This window comes from Pseudochaenichthys georgianus, chromosome 3 (genome assembly GCF_902827115.2).
Source record: "Pseudochaenichthys georgianus chromosome 3, fPseGeo1.2, whole genome shotgun sequence".
Classification (NCBI taxonomy): domain Eukaryota; kingdom Metazoa; phylum Chordata; class Actinopteri; order Perciformes; family Channichthyidae; genus Pseudochaenichthys; species Pseudochaenichthys georgianus.
The window spans coordinates 1,436,437-1,451,623 of record NC_047505.1 but is presented as its reverse complement, the minus strand read 5'-3'; positions in this window follow the sequence as shown (position 1 = coordinate 1,451,623).

Below are 15,187 nucleotides of genomic sequence, written 5' to 3'. Positions count from 1 at the left end.
ACACAACTATCATGGCAAGTATGCAGAGGAACCATTCTATGAGTGTCCAGGCTCTCCAGCAGTATTCACATTGCTCATGGTTGCGTTGTCGTCTCTCCAGGCGAGCCCTCATCACGAGGGGGAAATGTTCCATGGTGTGTGTGAGTGTATTCTCTCGGTCGATTTCGTGACACGGACAGTCAGACTCCGCACACCGATAACACAAACGAGGAACCAGAGAGCATATGGAACCGCTCAGCTGGCACTCGCTCGTGACACCTTGTGTGTAGTGTGTTTTGGTGTATGTAGTGCAAGTGTGGTGCTGGTGGTGACTAGGACACGTCACTTGTTGTCATCTGTTGGTGACTAGGACACGTCACTTGTTGTCATCTGTTGGTGACTCGGACACGTCACTTGTTGTCATCTGTTGGTGACTCGGACACGTCACTTGTTGTCATCTCTTTCTATTGGTGACTTGGACATGTCACTTGTTGTCATCTGTTGGTGACTTGGACATGTCACTTGTTGTCATCTGTTGGTGACTCGGACATGTCACTTGTTGTCATCTCTGTTGGTGACTTGGACACGTCACTTGTTGTCGTCTCCTTCTACCGTTTCTCCTTTCCTGTGACTACGACCTTGCAGTGGCTGGCGTGGACCCATGTAGCTCTCTCGGCGACCTTGACCACTGTCTGGGTGACGAGAAGCACCTGGACCGGGCGGAAACACCAGGGACCTTGCCAACGATTGGATTTCCAGCTCTTTCTCCGGAAATCCTTGATCAGCACGAAGTCGCCGGGTTGGAGATGGTGAAGTGGACCAGTGGCAGTCGCTAAAGTGGATGATAGGTTAACACAATATGACAACATAGCATCCTCACACAAAGTTGTGGAGGGAAGAGGACATCCTGGAGCCTTGAGTCCAATCTGTGGAGGAGCCCCAAAAAGGATTTCAAATGGGCTGAGTTGACTCCGTGTTCTTTTCCGCATCCTCATGTACATCAGCACAATGGGCAGAGCTTGTGTCCATGACAGACCTGTGTCTGCACAGCATTTTGCTAGTTTGTAGAACTTGTCTACCAGCATTTTGCATAATGCAGATTAGGCATGTTTCACAGTGCTTTTGAGCTGTTACTGTGAATCCCCTTGTGAACCACTCCTGATTGATAGACTCTAACATCCCTCCTTTTGACACATGATCCCACCCATGTGTCAACTTAGCGAAATGAGGGAAAAAATGTCTGGGAAGACATGGATTGGAATTTGGACCAACCCAGGTGCTGGATTTTGGGTCAAAAACAGCCCCAGCAGCCTTCCATTGAGCCTTCTCAACTGGCGTAGCTAGCTGCTGCATGGAAGTCAGTGATGACATTTTGTCAGTGAAGGAGGAGACAGGGATTTTAACAAATGAGTGTGCGTGAGGTGCGAGAGGAATCAGGGCAGCTGCCTTTGCGGCTGAGTCAGCAGACGCATTTCCTAGGGAAACTGGGTCTGTACTGCTTGCGTGTGCGGCACATTTACAGACTGCAACCTCAGATGGGAGCAGAATGGGGTCTAGTAAGCCTGCAACCAGTACATGGTTAAGTACTGGTTTGCTAACATTTCAGAAATGGTCTACACTTCCAAATAGCCCCAAAATCGTGTACTACCCCGAAAGCATATCGTGAGTCAGTGTAAATAGTCACGGTTTTGCCTTCTGCAAACGTGCAGGCTTCAGTTAGTGCGATGAGCTCTGCTGCTTGTGCTGAGAGGTGACATGGAAGCGGTCCAGAACGGAGTACAGCAGAATCTGAAACAACAGAAAAACCCACCCGATTAGTGCCCCCTTGGTCGCGAGAGGCAGACCCATCAACATACAACATGAGGTCAGCGTTGGTCAGAGGAACGTCTTGTAAGTCCGGTCTAGGTGTGCACACCATGGGAAGTACGTCAACCGTCTTCAGGCAATGTTCAAACTAAATGAAGTATCTCCTTTTGAAACATCATGTGTTGAAATAAACACCTGCAGTTCAAAAATAAAAAAATGAATTGCCTAATATTTTTGTTGTGGAATCAATTAATTTCTTTCTTTAAAGGCGAAAACATGAAAAAGCTAAGAGAAAAACCCTATTGAATACAATATTATTTGGAGCAACTTAATTTATAAATGGTTGTCAACTTAAAAACATGTGTTCATGTTCAACATGTGGTAATTAAGTACATACAATTTAAGATTATATTTAAATCATACGGTAAAACAAGTTGGAACTTTGGAGTAATCAACTTAAAAACTTGTGTTTATGCTACCAATTATTAAGTAAGTGGTAATTGAAAACACCTCTGATTGTAGAGGAAAAGCCTTCTCCCCTAACTCAAATAACTTTGTTGCTTTAACAACATTTCAATAGAAGTTGTCTTAACTCAATAACCATCGATGCAACCTATTGCCTTGATTTTCTTTGTTAAGCCAAGGCATTTGTTGTTAGAGTGTACGTAGACTGGGCCTCCCATATAACCTGGCTGAGCCGATATAAAAACCAATCAGTAAATAACTTTTCAATACATTATTGATTACTATTTTTGAGGTCCTTTTAGGTTGGAAGTGAACATAAGTCATAGGTACATGGTGTACTTTTCCTTCACTTCATGTATGTAATACCTTTAGTTACTTCACAGATGTGGATGAATGATGTGAAATATAATCAAGTGTTAAATCAGACTTTAGTTCCACCTGGAGTAAATCCACAAGCTACCCTGCAGTCTACAAAGTACTTCAGACTAGCTGCACCTTCACCAGCTTTGAGAACACTTTCATGATCAATCATTATAAAACATATCATATATATTATTCTGAAATGGACCAATCTGCACAACGACTACTTTTACTGTCTTTACTTTCACTATATTCTGATAATACTTTTCTACTTTTACTTGAGGAACATTTTGAATGCAGGACTGTTACTGTAACACTCTGGTACTTCTACTTTTACTCAAGTACAAGATCTGAGTACTTATAATTTCACTACAAGATCTGAGTACTTATTCCTTTCTGGTAGTATATTAGTCTGAATTGTAGCTACAAAATCACACAGAGCTGCATCAAAATAGAATAATATGTACACGTGTGTACAATGATTTGTAGGTAATTTTGACTACTCAAGACACCTGACTTATACATCTTCAAAGTATTGGCTTTCAGAATATTAAACTTGTTTCGGCAAATTCAGATGATAAAATACAACTTTGAAGCTTGTAACGGCATAATTACAAGCAGAGAACGGACTAATGTAACATCACAGCAAGCATAACAACAGCCGTGTGTTATGAACACATACGCAAGAATGACATCATCTGTCGCTTAGTGACTTTTTTAACATTTAGTCTTAACACAAACGTGTGAATGTGTAAGGTTTACCATTATATTAAAATGTGAACAAAAATTGACTGTCTTTGTGTACCGGAACACTGGAAAAAAATGCATTTGAGACATCTATGGCAGTAAATATGTTGCAGAGGCTGGAACTTGGGAAATAATCAGATAAGGATTCCGGACGAGCGTGCATGCACAGCTGCATTTACATCGTAAATCCTGGACAAATCTCCACTCGTCAGGAGGTTTGTCTCTGATCTTTTTGACAGGAAACACTGGAATCGTTACACGGAATAATGACCCCTTGTTTAAGCAGAGAGGTAAACACTGGCCGAATGCCATCAACAGCTTCACGTTTAAATGGGTACGGTACGGAACGTGGACATTAACCCTACGTCATATCTGTGAGCTGCCCAGAGTGAGTATGGCACATCTGAAAGCGCGGCAGGAAGCTCAGAGATATGAGAATTACCTTATCCTCAACCAACAGCAATGAACAGCTACGTTCGTGCACATTTTCATTTGATACACGTCACGTGACATAGAGTACATGACATATTCTGTGTGTGTAGGTGCCCAATCAGTGACTGACTCCCAATCTTTAACGATTGGACCCAAATCCCTCCATCTATCAGTGGGGCCCCCTGGCTAGAGAAATGTGTGTACCGCCCCTGGGATTTGACACAGCTGGTTGTGTCTTGTGTGTGTGTGTGAGTCTAACAGAGATAGCGCTACCCAGCGAATTCCAATACATTTTTAAACATGAGCTCATCATTCACACATTCTAACAGTAAACCTCTCATCATAGCATTTACACGGATCTTTCAACCACGTTAGCAGTATAATGCAAAATGAGAAGCCTCCACACAGCAGGTGGAAAAACACGTTGACCAGTCAAACGCAACAACTCCTGAGAATCAGGATATGTCAGCAGCCCATTGATACACATTCACCAGTTATTTATCATCAAATGACACTTTTTTGAACCATCGTAGGAGATGGCTGTCGGACTTTAAGACCCTCATTTGTGGAAAAATGAGGTCCAAGATCTCTGCCCAGTAAATGTATTGGGCAGACAGATGATAAAATAACTGTTTTTTACTGATGTGGGAAATGGATGACTCATCACCGTTATCTCCACTCTGAAGTGGTACAGAAACTTCTCCTCTACAGTTAGCCATAAAACCCTATTGAGTGAATACATCTACTACTAAATTTGCATTCAGGCAAATCTACCCTTTTTTACCAAAGTCAGTGTGGGACATGTCTTAATGCAAACATTCACTGTCATATTTCAAATATGTACCCTTTTTAACCACAGACATGTCCTCTAATTCTTCTAATTTCTCAATAGCATGTATGATGTGTGTGTGTGTGTGTGTGTGTGTGTGTGTGTGTGTGTGTGTGTGTGTGTGTGTGTGTGTGTGTGTGTGTGTGTGTGTGTGTGTGTGTGTGTGTGTGTGTCACTTCCCTGGTTAGATGCTGCTGGCATGGGTTCCGTCTCCCCCGACCGAATTCCTTCCTCCTCCACTCCCTCCCTCGACTGTCAGTTTGAAGAATTGTCTTTGTTGTGGTCCGATTTATCCGATCAAAAGTTCTTTTTCTGCTTCTCGTGTGGGCATTCAGCGATCCGATGACCCGTCTGTCCGTAGTTAAAACAGCGATTGTAGTTATTGCGGTCTTTTCCCCGTCCTCTGCCTTCCCACTCCCCCGGCCATCACTTTGGGTCCAGGTGGTTGTAATAGCCTGGACCATGGTCAGCTGGCCGGGGAAAGCGGAGCATGTAGTTATTCCTTTTTGGAGGTGTTCTTTTCTGTAGAGTTCAGCTTTCTTCGCGTCTCTTTTCTTTTTCTCTCTCTTGTCATGGATCTTTTTCAGTCCTGCTTCTTCTTCTTCATTTTCTTTTCTCTGTCTCTCTTCGTCTCTGCTCCCTCTCTGTGTGTCTTGCTGCTGTGCAGCTGCTCGAGCGGCAGCTGGTATGTTGACCTCTGGTCCAGCAGCAGCAGCCCCTCCAGGAGCCTCCTCAGCAGGTAGCAGACGGGGGGAGGAAGAGGGGAATGGGGAACTTAGGTGAGGGAGAGGGTCCCGCACGCCTGAAAACAGAGGATAAAGGGAAGCATGTGGTTTATATTGTGGAGGTAACACAAAACACTTTTTATCTTCCTCTTCAGTCTTATCCTCAGCCTGTATCTTTTTTATTGCCGCGGCCAATTGCCTTCTTTCACGGCACTCTGCTTCATCCTCCCAGTATTTTAAACACTTTCTATGAGTGTCCAGTTTTTCCAAGTCTTTTACTTTAATTGTACTCTTCTTTTTCATCCCATCTCCATACTCTTGTAATTTATCTCCCAGGTTTTTGATTTTTAATTTACTCAAAGAACCTCCCTTAGGAAATCCGAACATTTCCGTCCATATATTTAATTTAGACAGACTTTCTTCACCATATTTTGCTCGCATGACATCCACAATCGGACCCTCAGGAGGCTGTACACACCCCCTCCCCTACTTTGCTTCCATAACAAAGTCTTTATAGTGTTACCAAAACATTCCGTGTTACAAAAACACTATTTTTCATCCGTCGATGCCAGATATTACAAATATCTCTGCTTTCGAGCAGTCCCTCTCATAAATGTCATGGAGTTTAATTACGTTTAACTTTAAACAATTTAGACTTTGTACACCTCACCCGTATTGAAAGCCCTTTGAGTTCGTTGGATCTCGTGAAGTCAATCGGTTCCACCCCTCGCGCTGGTCACCTCGTCCCGTACGGTTTTTTGTCGGGGTAGAGGAGGATCCCAAAGATCCCGGAGCTAGCAGCCACCAGCGTCCAGAGGTATTCCCAATCAAACATACAGAGATCCTGCCGACAACGCCACTTGTTATGGAAATATAGGACCCAAACACGGCTGGAGAGTACAAGTCAAGTGATCAAAACAAATAAATGGTGAATCGAGAAAAGCTGTCTTTTGGTTATTTATTTGAAGCTTCAAATACACGATACAATAATATAATATGTCACAAGTCGCACAGAGTATAAGATAGTCTGCGCGAGAGTGCGCAGAACAATGAAAAAGCAGAGATTATATAGGAAATGAGTGGGAACGTGAGAAATCTGGATTCACACAGTCACATATTGTTATTAGACACCTGGCCTTGAGCGGGAGATAGCATAACGGTTCTCAGAGCAGGGAAGTTCGTGTGTGTCTGTGTGAGTCTCCCAGTAGCCATAGCAGCTCTGTGGCCTTGAAGAAGAAGACAAAGAGAATATAATATAATGATAATAGGAAAAGCACAACAAGAGGAAATAAGAAGCATTTGGTTTAAGCATATGAAGGATATAATAAGGATGATATAAAACAAAAATGTCCACTACAGAAACCACTTCTGTTTTTAAAGTCCTTGTTAAAGGAGGGAGTAATTATCACATGCTCGGGCACCCAAGGTTCCACACACTGTTAGCATGGTTATTTAAGTAGACCAGAATTGAAAATAAATTAGTATAATGCGTTAGTGATATTCCACCGGTTTTCACACCATTTCAGGGACCTTATCACTGCATTGATTGATCACGACGGCCTCTTCTAGAGAACATATTACTTTCATACCTTAAATGGTATGAAAGGAGGGAGGGTACATTTCTCAGGAGGAGACAGTTACAAATGCTAGCAGAACCGGATGATCCACAGATACATACATACATACAGATGTTGAGGAAAATGATGAGTTAGTTTGAATGAGTTTAAATTATATGGATGTTCAGAGATGAGATTATTCAATGAATGTCCAGCCGATGTGATTCTTTAAATGATGAAATCATGTGAAGAAGTGAGCAAAATAAAATGCTAAAATGGAGTGAATCCATTTCAATTTACCTATACTATTCCAAGATAGTGTATTGTTTATTTTTCATTATTATCCTATACTATTTCAAGGTGTATGGTGGTGTATTTTTATTTTTTATTATTACATTAAACTGGTACAAGATATTTTATTTTATTCTTTATTAGCCATACTGTTCTAAAATGATGGATCACATGTTGTATGGATCATTGATATTCTAAAATGGGTCGTTTCTTTTCACCTTGTAAAAACAAGTGCCTTAACACTGAGCGTGGTATGAGAACGGTTTCTGTGAAAGGAGGGAGGAAGAAATGTTCTGATACCAAGCCATTGCTGCTATTTTGAAGAATGCTGCTATTTTGAAGAACCATATTGAATGTTAACACTAGAAGTTATGCACAAGGGAAAACTTTTATGTTTGAACAGTCAAAGTATTTTTGTATTTTTCTAAGGTTGATATTAAAGCCATTCCATGTTATTGTATGTTTTTGATATGAGTTATGTACTATGCAGAGTTCAGATGAAGAACTCATTGATTTCAGTATTATACACACCTTTTAGGTGTGTAAGGAGGGACTGTTAGAAATTAAAATCAATGTTTTGAGAGCATAGTGCACCTTAAACACACAGTCAGTTGAATTGCTGTTTTATACTGAAAAACCAGAAGTTCTTGTGCACAAGAACTTGTTAAGCTTTTATTCTGAAAATCCTTCATCTCCGGTTAGCATGAGGCTAATATACCATTTACTATAGAGGTGAATTTAGCACCAATATGATATGATGTTGCACATCGAAACCTACTGATTTCAACACTACAACTATAGACGTCGAGATATTATTATTGTTGGATAAGGTACAGTTTATTTGATTACGTTATTGTTTACAGATGTGGTTAGCATGTGACAACATTCAGACTGACCGGAAACCAAACTGCTGTGAAGTATTTCCTGTATTTTTAGGAGTATTGATTACAGCGTTTAGAATGTGTTAAATGAAAAGTCATGAAAGAGTTAAGGAAGAGAAAAGGCGTGTTTAGATATATATTGAATGTACAATGTCTTTATCCTCTGATATGCATAACAACGGATATTGAAATGTGGAGAGTCGGCCTGCAGGGAGGAGCCAGCAGAGGATATATATTCAGCACGGCCTGAGGGGACGGCCTCTTTTCTTCACGACCGAGAGCCAGAAATAACAGCTGTATTTCTGTTCGGACAATATTCTGTTTGTGACATTACCACGCTTTTTATTAATTAAAGTACCAATTTCAACCTTCTCAGAGACTCCATTTAGTCTCCTTTTTAAACTTCTGTCCTGGACGCTAGAATAATCACACACAGATAACACAACACAATAACATTAAATACAAATGAAAGCAATAGACAGGAATATATCAGTAGAAAGGACACGATGAATATTATAACATGTAATGTAGCCTTACTATGAAGGCTGACCTAAATACGGTGCTTTTCTACAGATTACTTTATTACTGCACTGGTAAAGTAAAATTAGGCCGATTAATAAGATGTGAAGTGCTTTGTAACTTTGACCCGCTTGACTGAATACACAACAAACAATGAAGAAAGAGTTTTATCTGGGCTGCTTCGCTGCCAGCTGCTCCCCCCCGGGACCCGAAAGTGGCGTATAGCCTGTACTTCAACATCAACGAAAGTGCTCGATATATGCTATATTGAACCAATAACACAAACTAACTGTATCACTATAACATGATGATGAGGGTGATGGTGATGAAGAATGCATCTAACGTTCCGCTGTTCATTATAATACAAAAACAGAGCATTAAACAAACCATCATGCTCTTACTTTGAAATCATGCGGAAATGTAGGATCAGCGGGCCATCACGTGGTTTCCGAAAAGAACCGAGTGACACGAGTAGATTTTAGCCGAGACCGGCGGAAAATATGTCTCAAAATTCCGTGTGTGTAAAAAGACGATCCGCGAACAGAGATTTGAGATCCGTGAACAGAGATTTGAGATCCGCAAGCGCATTTTTGGTCCTCAAATACAAAATGGATTCAGAAATGCCTGATCGAAAGTTGTAAATGTTAAAGAGATATTCACAGATCTTTTTTTTATTTGTGAACATATTTAGCGTATTTGCAGATCCGTTTTACACTTGCAAATGTATTTGTGAGTTTACAAATCTTTTAAATGCATTTTTGGATGTTGTTTTACATTTACAAATCACATATTTACACACAAATTATTTTGATGTTCACACAAATAATTATGAGACATATCTATGCCCATACAGGGAGTTGGTTATTTTCTCAGACGTGGACTTACTTATCCTGGCCCTGTCATCTGGTTGAGTGTGGGTTGGGTCAGGGTGTGGTTCCTTGCACTCGGAGTCGGGCTAACGTCCACGCTAGCTGCTACATCCTTTGCATTTAGGTGATACTTTAGGCTTGATGTGCTGCGGTGATATGCATATTCTTTTTTGCATAATTTGCACACAACCGTGCTCTTATCGACGCTTCCATCCGTCCATTTTTTTAAAACAAAATGTCCCATCCACGGGGCCGACCAAAGCGGTCTCATCAGCTTGTTCGTTCATGTTTGACTATTGTTCACCGTGGTTTGTTGTTGTTTGAAGTCATGAACGTTAGTTGGTGCTCCAGTATAATCGGTACGCCTGAAACTCATCCAGTGAGAAACGTTCCGCTGTGCAAAAATAAGTGCGATTAAAACGCGTTAATTTGTGTGTAATTAATTAATCTGAATTAACGCGTTAAAGTCCCGGCCCTAATATATATATATATACACATGTATATGTATATATATATACACATGTATATGTATATGTGTATACATGTATATGTATGTATATATATATATATACTAGGGCTGTCAAACGATTACAATTTTTACTCAGATTAATCACAGCTTAAAAATTAATTATATAATAATAATAATAATAATGTCCAAAATATGCCATTTATTTATGTATATTGTTGTGGGAATGGAAAGATAAATGAAAGAAGGCGGATATATCAATTTAACATACAGTATCTATGTTTATTATAACATTTTTCTGCATGTCAAAATGAAAGACAACCCACACACCTATCAATCATCAAACCGTGGGGTCTTAATTCATTACGTGTTGATTTCTATCAACGGGGGAGTACTTCAGGAAAGTCGACAGAGGGGGGGCTAGTGGAGTACTTCGTGACCACAGAGTGTGAACGTTGTGATCAGCTGTTTTAGCGCAGTTCTCCAGTGAAGGGGGAGTCTCCCTCCGCAGCCGGTTGGCGTAGTTTTGGCACAGTTCCGTTGTACAGACCGACGTTAACAGCAGCCCTGTCTGTGCACACGGAGACCGATTCTTTCGTCCGGTGATCTAACCGCCTTCTGGAAAAGCTTCACAAGTACGTCGGTACGCAAATGCGCTTTGTGACACAAGTGACGGTACGCATTTCAGATTACGCACATAACCTGCGTACCAGTTATGTGCACCCCTCTACCAGAGCCATATTATTACTATTATATGGCTCTGCCCTGTACTACAGCAAAAGTATTCTGCGTCGGGACTTCCTGCAACAACACCACGCCGTTATCAAAGATGTTCTATTGAGAAGACGATCACTACGTGACAAAAGTTTTCAAAACCGTGGCTACTGAAATCAATCTTAGTAACTGCTGTCTGTGCAATTTACTCCGCGCGAGTTGGCAGACTTTATTTTGCTTACTTTAACATCATTTTTCATGGTGGGGCTAAGCCATTTCTTGGTATGGGTGTAGCCTACCCCAGCCATACCCTGGCGCTGCCACTGGTGGCACGTATGGGGCGAGCCAATCTGCGCATGCGTTAAATGCGTTAAATATTTTAACGCAATTAATTAAAAAAATTAATTACCGCCGTTAACGCGATAATTTTGACAGCACTAATATATACATGTATATATATATATATATATGTATATATATATATATATATATATACATATACATGTGTGAAGGCTGACTCACGGGAAACTATTGTCCTTTGATCAGAATGTGCAAATTGGGAGATAATCTCATTTTGTATGGTGTTGCTGATCCAGTTGTCTCGCCTCATAATTACTGGGACGGGTGGCGCAGTGGTCTGTGCATCAGATCAAGGGGGAGTGTTGGGGAACTCCAGTTCGAAACCCGCTCCTGCCGCCACTGCGTCAGGCCGTTGTGTCCTTGGGCAAGACACTTCACCCGGATGTGCTCCTGTGGGTATTGTCCACAGTACATGTATGATACCAATGTATACTTGTAAAAGCGATGACCTCGAGGCGTGAAGATGGACGGTGTGGCGCATTGCGCTGTGCAATGATCATCAGATCAAGGGGTGAAACCCGCTGCGTCTGTAAAGCCGTTGTGTCCTTGGGCAAGACACTTCAGCTGAACTTGTTCCTTTGGGTATTGTCCACAGTACATGACCATTGCATGTATGATATGTGTAATGTGTATTTGTGAAGCGCTTTGAGCATCTGGAAAAGCGCTATAATAAATGTAAGTAATTATTATTATTATAATGCATTCTCTTTCCTTGGGTAAATTATACATCCTTTCCAACATCAACTCGTAGAGAATGCCATCATGCATTGTGTCTCCTCTAAATGGCAATCCCTTACTTCCAAGAAAGGAAATCGAACGGAACAAAATCTCCAGGACATTTATCGCCATCTGTTGTCTTTTAACTACACCATCTGAAAGAAGTGCAGTTATTGGAGTTTGCTGTAATCCAGAAAGTTTCCTGATTGCCTCTGTGTGTATAGGCGATTTCTCGTGCAAACTGAATTTAGCAGTTGCTTTTTGCCAGTTGGAAAATCCCCTCCCCACAAAAAACTTATCACCATGGTCTGACTCTGAAAATATTATTTTTTTCTGCAAAGCCAAACAATAAAAAACGCTATCAGTCTCTATACTGTAGGTAAGACATCTCCACTTATCAAACCAGCCGGGTTGAAAATAACGGGAAAAATGTTCCTTTCCGAAATGCCTACCAGGGAAAACGTGGTTACGAGGCTGGCACGGATGCGTTAAAGTTGCAGCCTCACTTGGTTTGGAGCCGTTGGCATTAGCTCCCCCCACTTGGCTGCTAGCCTAAAATAAGATCTTCGTTTTTAAACCACATCCTATAATTTAAATATTGTCAGTATATGAACATAACCAACACAATTGAATTAAACTGTTTTTGTATTATTATAATATTTTAATTATATTTTTTATTTAATCTTGTGGAAGTGCAGATTCCCTGTCCTCCACCAGGGGGGTGCTGCAGCACCCTTAGCACCCCTACTTCCCACGGCCCTGATCCAGTGAAAACATGAAGCTGAACAGTTTATTTTGTTTATAGATGCCAAATGCACTGACTTAGCAGCCATTGTTACACATTGAGCTGTTTCAGTGGCATGGCTTGCGTAGATAATCAAAGGGTCTGCTTTCTCACCAACAGTGAAAATGAACCCTTTGCTGGATATATCAGCAAGACCAAGGAGAGCAAAGATTAAACCTAGAGAAGAGGCTGCACATTTTTCATCCTTGTGCAAAGACAAGGATGGATTTGATGTGATGTGAAGTTCATAAATTCCTTCAAAGGTGAGTGGCAGAAATATTTGCTTACTATTCTTGTCATTAGCATGACACATTTGTATTGTTGTTTAACCTCATCACTTCTCCTGACCCATCCTCTGATCTGTGTTAGGTCGATTAGTGTTCAGCTGCCGGCCCTTTCAAAACGGAGACTTCCTAATTGAATATAGAGGGGGAAGTCATAACTAAATCTGAACGTGTAAACCGGCAAAAAGTATACCATAATGCATTTAAGGTTTTCATGTTTCATGCCCTTGGATGATGGTATGGTAGACTAAAAGCTTTTGGAATACAAAGTACAACATATCAAGATTGATGCAAAACAAGTGACATTTTACCTTTTTAGAGAGGTTTAGCAAGAAAAACTCCACCTCTGAGGTGATTTGGGTGGAAATGGGCGTTTTTACCGTTTCTCTGGAACCCATTGGTCGATTTTGGTGATTGACATCTCTTTTTGACCGTTAGAGCCACTAGAATCGAAGGGGAATTTCCACATAGACACACCTGGTCAAAAAAAGTTGGTGGGGGCTTTGCATCAGAGCAAACCTATCTCTCACTCTGACATCTGGAAACGGAAAAGCAGGTTTATTGCTTATGGATTATCAGAAATCATTTCAAAGGGACACACACACTATGGATTAACGTCAGCAGCGTTTTTATCGTTTTAATGCCATTGAAGACCATTTTTGACCAGACAACGACAAAGGTGAGCCATTTTGCCGTTTCTAGCTACCTAGCGCCACATGTTTTGATGTCTGTTCTTGTTATCTTCGAGTTCTTATCATGGAGTGATGATGTATGTACCGATCGATTCTGTGTCATCTCACGATCAGATCGAAGGGTTGGACGTGCAGCTACAATAAGTAGTAAGGGTGTTATGAGTGAGTTTCTGTGCAAAACGCCGTTAGTATTTTTCGCTCGTGGCTAATTCATAGGCTCAGCGCTAGCTTTGTGGGTTTTTAAAATAAAATATCAGTTAGCTGAGTTTCTTCCCGTTACATGGATATAAAACATTCATAGTTTATTGAATATTAAGATGCCTTCAGACGCTGTTTCCTGCAGATGACGCGTTTTTCCCCCCGGTGTAGAAGAGGTTAAATTAAAGCAGCGAAAAGGCAGTCGAGATAAAGTTCGACTGCACTGTGTGCTAAGATATAAGGGAATTCAGGTGTTACTCAGTGTGACAGGGCTCTATTTCTCCGTTCAAAACACTGGCGTAGTCGGTTGGGTTAAGCTCCAAAACTTTAATAACAGCAGCAAAAAAATAAAATAACGAACCAGCACAACTTAAACAGAATAAATAAATGTCCAAATCAAACGTCCATCACTCCCGGAGAGTAAACGTGTTCAGCTGTTGCCTTCTCTGCAACGATCTCTCGAACACGTCCCAGCTGTTGCCTTCTGTGCAACATTCCCCGAGTCCCCCTTCCAGGGCCAACCCCGTCCCTTATTAACCCGTAGCCCCTCCCACCAGGCTTACCATCAACAGGTGACAACAATTACACTCCAAACCCCATTTCAATATAACAATCCGACCCAAACATAAACAGGTTAACCACCTCTTAACATATTCATTTAACAAATTAACAAACACACAATAAATAATACATTGCATGGTTTCTTTTTAGGAAGAGAGCAGGACATGTTTGGTGTGTGTGCGTGTGTGTGCCGGCTGTCAGTGGCGGAGTCAGTCACTCATGTGATCCGCTCCGTCACACTCAGGCTCCTGCAGAGCTTAATGTTAAGTAATTAAGCAGAACGGCATATACGAATAATACAAACAAAATAGTGTCGCAAATAATGATTGGGTGTGAAATGGTACATAGCCATTCACATTTAAAGAACTTATAACATATATTAATTATCTTATAAAATGCAATGGTTTTCTTTGGCAAACATTAGTATTCAGAACGGGGTTATTAGCTTAACCTGTTAAGTCCAAAGGTCCCCGCCGACGGGGACCCTGTTTTATTTTTCACAACACTGTGTCTCAGGCATCTTAATATTTAAAAACCTATTAATGTGTTATACCAGATTAACGAGAAGAATCTCAGCTAACTGACAATACGAACCATTTGTACAGAAACAAAACACAAGTCTCACAAGAAGCGTTAGCATTAGCCCTTAGCTAAAACGGGCAGATGCTACTTCCGGTGCTAACTAGCAAAAACGATCTTTAAAACGTAATATTTTCTGCACAAACTACATATCATCTGAAAGCTGATACTCCACAGATTATTTTTTGTATAAGTATCATCACTGTAGGACACAAACTCACTGAGCTAGCGGCCAGAACAGAGAAGAAAAAAAACAACAGTTTTCAAAACCATAACAATAGTTATGTCTTACCGTTGCTGTTTTGTAATCAAAGCTCTTGTTCAAGGGAATAAAAACGCTGCTTAAGGTTAATCCAATGTCTCTTAGTCACTT